This window comes from Miniopterus schreibersii (genome assembly GCF_964146895.1).
Source record: "Miniopterus schreibersii genome assembly, chromosome: 13".
Taxonomy (NCBI): Eukaryota; Metazoa; Chordata; class Mammalia; order Chiroptera; family Miniopteridae; genus Miniopterus; species Miniopterus schreibersii.
Window position 1 is genome coordinate 61,387,623 of NC_138113.1, and position 12,025 is coordinate 61,399,647.

The 12,025-nt window shown below is 55.0% G+C and overlaps 1 protein-coding gene across 2 annotated transcripts in view; it reads right to left on the reverse strand.

Moving 5' to 3' along the window:
• Positions 1-10,213, reverse strand: part of IL1R1 (interleukin 1 receptor type 1) — a 77,660-nt gene extending 67,447 nt beyond the window's left edge. Inside the window, exon 1 of one of the 2 annotated variants that reach the window (XM_081155833.1) lies at positions 10,100-10,213. The gene's annotated coding sequence lies outside the window, so the exon portion shown is untranslated. Of the gene's footprint in view, positions 1-7,196; positions 7,670-10,099 lie in introns of those variants that run through there. The other variant, XM_081155836.1, reaches the window with a different exon arrangement.
• Positions 10,214-12,025: the final 1,812 nt, after the last annotated feature.

Here is a 12,025-nt window from a genome sequence, read left to right on the forward strand (position 1 = left end):
GCCACTCGTGCTGTGGCTGGGTGTGCCACTGTGCTGTGGCTGGGTGTGCCACTGTGCTGTGGCTGGGTGTGCCACTCGTGCTGTGGCTGGGTGTGCCACTGTGCTGTGGCTGGGTGTGCCACTCGTGCTGTGGCTGGGTGTGCCACTCGTGCTGTGGCTGGGTGTGCCACCTGTGCTGTGGCTGGGTGTGCCACTGTGCTGTGGCTGGGTGTGCCACTCGTGCTGTGGCTGGGTGTGCCACTGTGCTGTGGCTGGGTGTGCCACTCGTGCTGTGGCTGGGTGTGCCACTGTGCTGTGGCTGGGTGTGCCACTGTGCTGTGGCTGGGTGTGCCACTGTGCTGTGGCTGGGTGTGCCACTCGTGCTGTGGCTGGGTGTGCCACCTGTGCTGTGGCTGGGTGTGCCACTGTGCTGTGGCTGGGTGTGCCACTCGTGCTGTGGCTGGGTGTGCCACTGTGCTGTGGCTGGGTGTGCCACTCGTGCTGTGGCTGGGTGTGCCACTCGTGCTGTGGCTGGGTGTGCCACTGTGCTGTGGCTGGGTGTGCCACTGTGCTGTGGCTGGGTGTGCCACTGTGCTGTGGCTGGGTGTGCCACTGTGCTGTGGCTGGGTGTGCCACTCGTGCTGTGGCTGGGTGTGCCACTGTGCTGTGGCTGGGTGTGCCACTGTGCTGTGGCTGGGTGTGCCACTGTGCTGTGGCTGGGTGTGCCACTCGTGCTGTGGCTGGGTGTGCCACTGTGCTGTGGCTGGGTGTGCCACTCGTGCTGTGGCTGGGTGTGCCACTGTGCTGTGGCTGGGTGTGCCACTGTGCTGTGGCTGGGTGTGCCACCTGTGCTGTGGCTGGGTGTGCCACTGTGCTGTGGCTGGGTGTGCCACTCGTGCTGTGGCTGGGTGTGCCACTGTGCTGTGGCTGGGTGTGCCACTCGTGCTGTGGCTGGGTGTGCCACTCGTGCTGTGGCTGGGTGTGCCACTCGTGCTGTGGCTGGGTGTGCCACTGTGCTGTGGCTGGGTGTGCCACTCGTGCTGTGGCTGGGTGTGCCACTCGTGCTGTGGCTGGGTGTGCCACTGTGCTGTGGCTGGGTGTGCCACTGTGCTGTGGCTGGGTGTGCCACTCGTGCTGTGGCTGGGTGTGCCACTCGTGCTGTGGCTGGGTGTGCCACTGTGCTGTGGCTGGGTGTGCCACTCGTGCTGTGGCTGGGTGTGCCACTGTGCTGTGGCTGGGTGTGCCACTCGTGCTGTGGCTGGGTGTGCCACTGTGCTGTGGCTGGGTGTGCCACTGTGCTGTGGCTGGGTGTGCCACCTGTGCTGTGGCTGGGTGTGCCACTGTGCTGTGGCTGGGTGTGCCACTGTGCTGCTGCCTGGCCGGTTCTGTGACCCTTCAGGCAGCAGCCGGGCCCCCACTCCCCACTGGCATCCCCACAGCTGGACACAGCCGGGGCTTAAAAAACATTCGCTGAACAAACCAAAAGTTATGATCCCAAATGGTTTTAAAATAGTATCAGCACCACTACACGCCTATTAGCATGGCCAAAACCCAGACCACCGACTACTGACCGCCGCTGACAAGGATCTGGAGCAGCAGGAGGTCGCACTCACTGCAGCAGGAAAGCAAACTGTGGGGCCACGTGGAAGATCATGGGGTGTCTCCCAAAGCAGGATGCGCTTTTACCTGACACTCGGCCACCACTCTCGGGTCTTTCACAAACGTATGTCCACACAAAAACCCCCACGTGGATATTTATCGAAGTTTTATTCATAATTTCCAAAACTTGGAAGCAACCAAGATATCTTTCAGTGGGCGCATATTAAACCATGGTCCATCCAGACAGTAGAATATTACCCAGTGCTAAAAAGAAATGAGCTGTCAAGCCAAGAAAAAATAGAAAGAAAATTCAATGCATATCACTAAGTGAAATAAGCCAATCTCAAAGGGCTACACGCTTCATGATTCCAACCTTGTGACACCTGGCAGACAAAACTATAGAGACAGTAATAAGAGCAGGGCAGTAAGGAGGGGTGAACAGGGGAGCACGGGGGATGCTTCTTGGATACGTGTCGTTATAAATTTGTCCAAACCATTGAATGTAGAGCGCCAAGGTGAACCCTGATGTAAACCACGGACTCTGGGTGACAGTGATGAGTCAGTCCGGACTTATCAGTTGTACAAAAGGAGCCACTGGGTGTAAGGAGGCAGCCAGATTGACAATGGGGGCTGTAGGTGTGGGGCCAGGAAGCACATCAGAGTTCTCTGAACCTTCCCCTCCATTTTGCTGTGAACCTAAAACTGATCTTTAAAACGTTAGTTAAAAATCTCAGTCATAGTATGAGATACGGAAATTTCAAACAAACACTGAGATAAGCTCTTCCCCTATAAGGTCACCAAAGTGTAATGAAAACCAGTTTGCGAGCACACTGTGTTCATAAGCACAGAAGGGAGCATCCTCCTGAGCATTCCTGGTGGAGGCGGGTGGGCAACCTTGAAATAAACACCAGGATCGCTCGCGCACATGGCCTCCGACCCTGCACCTCCGCTTCTGGGAATTTAGCCAACAGACATGCTTGCGCTTCTGCAAAATGACCTGGGCTTCACGGAACAGCCGTACATTGTGTGGTACCAACTCAAAGGTAAGCAAACCGTGTGTTATTCATTAAACATTCTAATTGCAAAATCTTACTGACAAGTTTATGAGAAAAATAAGTAAAATACCATTTTAAACTATATTCTCACCTCCATTTTGTACCTGGAACAACTAAGCCAAGAGAAGATGGTAAAGTCACCCGGGAGAAAGCGGAGCTGGGCCCACGCCCCGGCTGCACCCCGCACGCCAGCCCGCCCCTCGGAGCACTCCTGGGACTTCCTTGGTGCAGAATTGGGAGCTCAAGATATGAAACATAAGTGTCCCCATGTATTTTAAATGCTCATCATGTCTGGTTTGACGTGATAAATTGGATGGTCCTGCCAGGGAGCATCTAGCCTGAAGATCAATGCCAGGAGCCGTTCACACTGGCCCACACAGGTTCCGAAAGGCAGGCTCGGTGCCTCTCGCTGCCTCGAGTAAAGGGATGACTTGGCTGAGTTTCCAGGCCCAGCACCTCCAGACGCAGCGCACCTGGACTCGCGCACCTTTGGATGGGAGAGACCCACACAGCAGCACATAACTGTCCAGCCCACTGCGGCCGCGGCTAGGATGCCAAGTGGACTCAACGCAGACTGATGGCTCCTTTGTCCCAGCTGCCACCTTTGGGCCACTCACGGGACCTCTCAGAGTCTCCGTTCATCTGGCGATAATGCTGGGATCATGATACCAGTCTTGCAAGTTTGTTAGAAGGATTAGAAATAATGATGTAAAGAGCCCAGAAGTGCATGTTCCTCAGTGGGAACGCAGTAAATGGTCATCACACGCACGTGAGCAACCCAAACGTCACCAGCCATCCAAACCCCACGCAGCTCAGTGGGCCCCACCCGCACCAGTGTGTGGACCCCGCAGCAGGACTGCTTGCGTCATAAATCCCAGCTGGGCACCAACTACTGGTGTGACCGAGGCAAACCAACGCTCTGTGCTCCGCTCACTGAATCTGCAGGATCAGACGACAGCACTGCGGTGACGGCCTCCCCTCTGAGGCACCTAGAACCAGGCCTCCCATGCAGTCGCCTTCGTCATTACTCAGTCCCAAGCTCAAACCCCTGTTAAATGGCAGCTTGGTCCTGATTTTAACAGCCCAACCCCGAGCTGAGGGCCAGAGTGAAGCTGGACTCACCGGCCGGCTCTTCACACTCACACCAGGTCCTGGGGACCGGCATCGCCAAGCTGCGGCCCTGCTCCCCCCTCTACCCAGGGCTTGCACTCATTTGCCTAATATCCATTAAGAGCTTTAAAGATTTACTCAGTAGAAACAGAATCCAACCCAAACTGAACTAAACAAAGTGATCAGTTTATCCCCCCGAAAAACTTTCTATGTTTAAATCCCCCGTAAGCCCTTTCGGGATGCTCGTCTTTGCAGAGTTAGGTGGAAATGTTCCTCGCTCCCTTCTGCTGGCTCACTCAGGAAACATTAACCGCGCCCCCAGGGTGGCAGGCCCCGAGCCAGGCCCTGGAGAGGGGCACCCACGTAAACCAGCGCCGGCCTCGGAGGCGCTCTCTCTAGGGGTCCCAGCCGAGCGAAGGGACGGCCACGATGCAACAGAACTGCGCTGTCCTGTGCGTGACCGAGGCGGGTCAACTGCCTGATGCAAACCGCGCTGCACCCGAGGCCGGGCCCTGCGGGCGCCCCCGCCGCTGGCGGCTGGGAACCGAGAGCGGCGCGGTCACACTCGCAGCTCCGGGTCTGGCATCGGATACGCTGTCACTCGCCAGCACGCAGCTCTCCAAACCGCTTACTTTATAAAGTAAGAACATAAACAAACTTCACAGTAACCACAGCGATAGCACATTTTGTATTTTTACTTTCTTTTCAAAGAACTTCCCTCTCTCTTGTCTCTTTATGCTCCCAATGCGATCATGGAGTGAGGTGGAGAGTCAGTTTTTATCTCTAAATTTTAAAGATAAAAAGGAGATAAAATCGCAAATACTGAGGTTTGCCCTAGGTTGTTCAAACCATGAAAAGTCAGATCAAAAGCATCTGATCTGATTCCCTCGCTCAGCAGACTCGCCCAGCGACACAAATGAGGTCAAAGGGCTCAGAAATTAGGTTGGCGCAAGTTACCGTAAGAGACACCTGCTTTGCAAACAAGCAGCAAAGACGAGACGCTGAGCCCGGAGGCGCAGGACGAGCGGCCAGAGGTCTCACACACGGTTTCCTTAACACAATTAAAGCAGCAGAGCCGCCCGGCCAGGCATCAGATGGAGCTTTTTCTCACGTTACAGCCCGGAGCTGGTCAAGTGCGGGGAGCTGGTGTGCAACGCTGGGGGGTTCACAGCGTTTTCCCGAGTTAATTTAGTAGCAAGCACCAAGGGCTTCGAAAGGCTGGTGCTCTCCCACCCCACGTTCCACCTCTGGGAACTGGTCCCAAGGAAACACTCCGGGAGGGACACAAGGTTTTCCTGCCAAGATGTTAATCTCGGAAACGCTAGTAACAGAAAACAGTGAAAAAACGTACCAACAAGAATGATAAATTATCTACATAATGAGATTTAGAAGCTTTTGTGGAAAGAGATTTGTCAGCCTGGCAAGCTCACGATAATCACTGAGAGGGAAAGAAGGTGATAAAACAGCAGGTTCAGCACAGGTATGTTTTCTCAAAACCTAAGTGTGTTCAGAGAAAAATACACACCCACCAAGATGGAAGCAGCGTTTACCTCACAGCGGGGGGGGGGGGGGGGGTGTTTTGAAAATATTCCTATTACAATTGACATTCACTATTATTTTAGAACAGTTTTCAGGTGCCGGGTGGGTACTGGGCTTATCGGGGGATAATTTGTAAATAGCATAAATGTCCCACTGTGCTGTACAATGACAGGCTGTTATTTTCCATCTTTTCAACTTATCCTCATGTATTCTCTTTTGGTTTTCGTTTTGACTGTGCCCGTGTGCTGTGCGTGTAAATCCTGGGATGTGATGTAGACGCGGGTCTCAGCGTCCCGGACCACAGTCAGTGCGTCTCCTGAGAAGCTGCAGAGGGTGCCCGAGGTCTGGGGGCTGCGAGGTCACCGTTGCGGGCTGATCCGAGAAGCTCCCTTAGCACCGTTTCAAATACGACACCATGACCAGGAAGGCCAGGTCCACCTCGGCACTGGCCTCCCTCTGTGCCCAACAGAGCCGCACATTCACGGCGAACGCATGCGGCCTCTGACTCCCACGCGGTCCCCAGTCACCTGGGGCGAATCCTGCGCGTCCCCGGACCAGCCGGCCACTGGCTATATCTTTCCAAACGTCTTCCCCACTATCCCGCTCTCCCCACCCTCATAGCCACAGCATTTTACGTAAGAGCAAAGAGTTTTAAGTCGAATTAAAAAATGGTAATCCCCCCAGCCCTGGCCGGTGTGTCCCAGTGGTCAGAGCATCGGCTCGCAGACGGAAGGTCTGGGGTTCGATTCCAGCCAAGGGCACGCACCTCAGCTGCAGGCTCGATCCCCGCTCCCAGTCAGGGCGCGTGCGGGAGGCAACCAGTCACTGTCTCTCTCACATCGATGTTTCTCTCTCTCTGAAAAGGAACGGGAGAAATGCCCTCAGGTGAGGGCTAACAAAAATTTTAATGGTAAAACTCACTTTGCGCTCCATTTTGTTTTCTTATTTCCTCCCTTGAGTCTGCCAGATCCTGTCCCATTTTCTTTTTCTTTCCCACAACAACAGTATTGATAGAAACTGCGGAGGTCGGGGTGTCCAATAAGAAATACAGGACAGCGTTCATCCCCCAGGGGAGGGCACGGCCTTCCCTACAGCCACAGGTGTCCCGTTTGTACAGTCTCTGAAAAAGCAGGCTCCTGCTTATAAGGTTACATTTTAGGCCCCATTGAAGGAAGCAGGTACAAGTCTTGCTAACACAATGCCTCACAGCTTCACGTGCAACCAGCGGGTGTTTGCTCGCAACGCAAAGCAACGCCTCAGTCAAACACCGGCCAGACCAGGCCCCTCTCGATGGGAGAAGCTGAGTGGAAAGTGATAGACTAAATCTTAATTCTAACATCAGCAACAAGCAGCATTTAAAGAAGATTTTATTACAGTACCCTTCAATTAAACCTCACGATTTACCAAAGGCCACATGACTATTTATGGTTTATAAGTAGTAGATAGTGATAAAATATACTTATCTTCCACAGAACCAAACATCATGATCAGAGGTGGTCTTTGAACATGGCTTTCAGACACAAAACTCAGAAAATCTTTAAATGTTTCAACAGCCCTGACCGATTTGGCTCAGCGATTAGAGCACTGGCCAGCGGACCGAAGGGTCCTGGGTTCGATTTCGGCCAAGGGCACGCACCTCGGTTGCAGGCTTGATCCCCGGCTCCCGGTCAGGGCGCGTGCGGAAGGCAACCAATCAGTGTGTCTCTCTCACATCGATGTTTCTCTCTCTCTCTCTCTGAAAAGCAACGGAAAAAATATCTTCGGGTGAAGATTAAAAAAAAAAATCTTGTTTCAACAGGCAGCACGACATTATCAGTTTCATCAGATTCCCTTTGTGCCCCCTGACTATTTCGTGGATGTGCAAGTAAACAGGAAGGAGGAAACAGGAGCAACCACCGGGGCCCAGGGTCTTACCGTCTCCTCGGTTCACGCCCGGCTTTGGGAAGGCCGGCTGCAGGAGGCTCTCCCGGACGGAGCCAGCTGAACCCACGTCGCTGATCAAAAACAAACGTGCGCTCTGAAGCCAGCCCTGAGGGAGGGGCTAATTCCGGCTAATTCCCTTCTAAAGGGCTGGTTCTGCTTCGTGCAGCCCGAGAGTGACCCTGACATCTTGTCAGGCGGCCTGGCTGCAGAGCTAAACGGAAGAAGGGGGCTCTGGGCGGCGCCGGCAGAGCCTGGGAGGGCTCTGCCCTGAGCACTGACCCGAGGGAACTGCGAGCCAGGCAGACAGCCAGGCCTCTCCGCGGAGCCAGCCCTTGCGAAACAGCAGCGCTCCGCATGGCAAGCTCCCTTCTCGCCTTCCCTGGCCGCATCTCTGCGCAGAGGACTTTGCAGCGGCCTGGACAAGGCTTGCGACATGCCTGGCCTGGCCTGTGCTCCCATCATCCGAGCCTGGGACTCACAGTCTCTCCCTCTTCTGCTGACTTCCAGTCTTTCTACGGATGTGATGCCACAGGACCGGGAATTCTGCGCGAGCCCCCTGGCCATGCGCCCCGAGAGCACGCCCAAGCCAGCCAGCAGAGATGGTGTGGTCTCATGACCTTTCTGTTTCTGTCCTAGGGCCCCTCCTGTGTCCCACATTCAGAGTCATGTTCTCAGTGGGACGCAGGCTCCAGCTCATCACAGTGCCACTCCAAACCCTGCAGCCCCGGAGGGACACGCCAAGCTCCTGCTCAGGCAGCCAAGGCCCTCATCGCTGGCGAGCGCCTTCCCCCAACCTGGGTGAGCCCCACGGACGTGGGAGCCCCTGCTCAGGCCTTTGCTTGCACAGGCTCAAAGCCCCAGCCCATCACTCTCTGTCCTACCCTCTCGCCCCCACTCACAGCACTCCCCCCCCATCCTTCCAGTCCTCTCCAGGGTCACTCAGGCATTACCCCCCACGCAGCCCCAGGCATTCGCCTTGCTCTGAGCCTGCCTTTTCTCCATAACAATAACAGAGACAGCAAGGTGAGCACTTACTATGCATCACAGAGTTTCCTAGGAAAGTTAAGTTCTTCAGACACATTTTACAGGCAAGGAACTGGGGCAGAGGAAAAGTAAGCACTCCATCCGCGGTGCTGGAGCTCAGCCTGGCCCTGCCCTTCGGGTCCTACCTGGGAACTGGCGCTTGCGCTCAGGGACGGTGCAGTTTCCCCCTCCTCCAGGCCACCCTTCCAGGGGTCTCAGAATGTCTCTCATTCCCAGGACGTACCAAGTACCCGTGACTAATTGGTAGATTAATGAGCTTTAATTGAGAGGCAGAATGTTCCCCTTCAGCCATGGACAGAGATTTCAGCAACATAAGCATAGGCAGAATGTTCTGGAAGCTTAGGGCAACACTGCTGTAGCGGTTTGCGGACACTGCGGACCTGCGTGTAATGTGAGCGTCAGGCCTGGGCCACCCGGTGAACCAGCTGGCTGCTGAAGACGGTCTCACTAGGATAGCTGAGCAGGCCCGGGAAGGCCGGGCAACTGGCTGCCTCTGCCGCTGCGGAGCAGCCTCGAAGCTGGGGAGACCAGCTCCCCCCGCAGCTCCGTGGTGGGTCCCCTGGTCTGAGCCAGCCTCCGTCACCCCACCCTTCCTTCCAAGGAGCTCAGGATGGGTACGCCCAGGGCAGAACCAGGCAGCACGCGGGGTCCTTCTGGCCATAGCGAGAGGCCAGGGGAGCCCGGCCTGAGCGAGGCTCAGTGCTTCTGCTCAGCGGAGCTGGGAAGCACCCTTCTGAGGACAGGGAGGCTGAGGGAGAAGCCCCCACACAGGGGAGGGCTTCCAGAGAACCACAGAGAGAGTGCTAGACGCTGATGCAGCCACATTACCTCGGAACTGCTCCGTGCGGGTCAGGAGAGTGGAGTCTGCATCACTTGCACCCCTCCGCGGACGGCAGTGGCGGCTGGGGCAGAGGGAGGGCCCCGGGGCAGGAGTGGGGCCCCTGTCCTCTGACAGGCAGCTGGCTCCTCCCTCACCCCCGAACCCTCCCGCAGTTCCTCTTCCTTTCCTTTTGCCCTCTTTGGATCTTTCTTCCCATAAAGAAAGAAAGAGAGAAAGCCCAGGAAGCTTTGAGTCACAAGAGGCCGGCAGGAGAGAGAAGCTGCAGCCAGCGGAGGTTTGCAGCTTGTAGAGAAATAAAAGCCCACTGCTGAGTCCCCAGGCTTGGGCCTCCCAGGCTGAAACACCCTGGCACCTCCCAGGCTGCTGCCCCTGGGGGGCGAGCGGGGTTTCATCTGATCTAGAGAGACCCTCTGGCCTCCCACTGGGAACTTTCTCTGGGCTCTTAGCAAGAAAAACAAAAAATACCAGGAAGCCTTGGCCCTGAGAAGCTTCCTGTCAAGTGTGCAGGTGGACTGGGAGCCTCACCTAGGGCTGAACTCACCACAGGTGTTCGTCTCCCAAAACAGGTGTTTGTGACCCCATTTAAAAAAACCCTCCCCCAAGGGTAGGTGAGAGGGAGACACGGACGGACGTGAGAGGGAGACATTGGTGTGAGAGAGACACGGACGTGAGAGGGAGGCACCCACCAGCGGCCTCCGGTATGCGCCCCAAGCGCCTACACCTGCAACCTTCGGTCCTCTGGGACAACGCTGCAGCCAACTGAGCCACCCAGCCAGGGCGGTGACCCCGTTTTTAAATCCGTTCAGCTTATTATCTTTCCGAACCTCTAACAGAAGGAGAGCTTTTGTTTCACGGATTTTTCTGACCCTCTTTTCCACTCAACACAACTTCTTCCGTCCTCTGTTCTGCTCCTCAGTGAGGAGATGTCAGGTGTCTGCACAATTCAGTTAACACACAAGCGCGCGCACACATGCACACGCACACGCACACAAACACACGCACACAACACTTGCCTGGGATCTGTCCGTTGCTTAGTCCCCCACAGAGTTCAGGCAAAACAGTATAGCCAGCAAGGAACATTCAGTGCGAGACCTTAAGGAAACCTCCGAACCCCCAGGGTCACTTGTGAGGGCTGGGGCACAGAGCACTGGGCAGGCCCCGAGTTAATATTCAACTGTGAAAGCGTCACGAGGGCCCCGTCCATCAGCGACGCGGTCTTCACAGAACTCCAGCACGTCCATATTTACACTTTAGTGGCCAGAAAAAATTCATGTGTTTTCCTGGAATACTTTTACAGAAGAGTTTACGCATTCAGAACTGACTTGCATTTAAGAATATCTTTAATGTGGTTGAAATCCAGGCTTTCCCTGGGACCCATGAATAACCCATGTTTCCTAAACATCACTACTGAGGAGACAGGAGGACATGAAGAAGAGCGGACAGTATGTGTGTGCCTGCGTGTGCGTGTGTGCGCGTGCATGTGTGCATGTGTACAAGCATGTACATAACCGGAATCTAACCCGGGCTCTTTCTCTACATGCTATGGGGTCCTTCAGGAAGGGTGGTAAACCTCTGTTTTACTAAGTCCAGCAATTTTGTAATTAAAGAAGCACTGACCGGGGCCCAGGACATTGGCTGAGAGAGCCTGCTCTAACTTCATCGGCGGGTCCTGTGATATTCCCGGGGTCCATGGGTGCGGGAGAGGAGAGGATCTCCAAGCCAAGCTAGAGGTTGGGAAGAGAGCCAGGAGGCTCAGATCAGATTCCCACAACATAAGGGCAAAGCCGGCAACTTTCCTCATGAGGGGAGACCCGGGGTTAACATGGACTGCAAATTCACTGACTCAGCAAACCAAGAACCCAAGAGATCCCATCAGGATGAAACCAGAGGCCAAGTCTAACAACAGGAAATGTAACAGAAACAAACCTAAAATCCTATTCTTACTTCCCAAAGCTAATTTTGTAAGCACAAGACAGGGCTCACAAAAGCTGCCCGGCCAGTGTGGCTCAGCGGTTGAGCATCGACCTAGGTTCCAGGAGATCCCATTTGAATCCTGGACAGGGTACATGCCCTGGTTGTGGGCTCGACCCCGGGGAGGGGGTGTGCGAGAGGCAGCCGATCAATGACTCTCTCATCATTGATGTTTCTATATCTCTCTCCCTCTCCCTTCCTCTCTCTGAAATCAATATATATATATACACACACACACACACACACACACATATATTTTAAAAAACAAAAGCACTGATGGAAAACGCAACCAAACAGATGGGGGGTCCTGACTACCAAGACACCCTCTGTGAATTCTAAGTGTGATCAGAGACTGCGTGCTCAGCTGCCCTGGTAGAAGCGTAACTTCTAACACCAGGGAGTGTGGCCACTCCTGAGATCTGCCTCCAGAGCAGTGTTTTCCAAACCGACTCCCATCGTGACACTCAGAGAAAATGACAACAAGGCCGCTTGTGGCCAGAGGAGGCCCGCCAGCCCCTGGCTCGGCCCGCGGCCGAGGGACCGGCCGTCTGCACACCTGGAAGTCATCGGGCCAATCTAGAGGCCAAGGCCCCCTCCGCAGGTTTGAACTAGACAGTGGGGTGTAAAGTCCCAGAGCCCGATTTAAGAAAGACCTTCATAGCGACAGAGCTCTGGGCAGTAAAGTGGCCACGTTTAAAGACGGCGTGCTTGCCCTATCCCTGAGGGATCTGAGAAAGCCGCTTGGGGCAGGCATGGCATCTGGTGGGAGGGCACCCCTCCTACCACCCCTTCTTGGCCCTGTGACTTTGAGTTCAGGTTGGGGGTTCTTTGTTGGACCCTCGTGACGAGTCAGCGTGCTAGGCAGGGCATGTTCTCATGATTGACGTTTTGAAATAGAAAACGGGGGACGGTAGGGACATATCCAAGACTAGGATTTAGATCCGCAAACTTCAACACCTTTCCT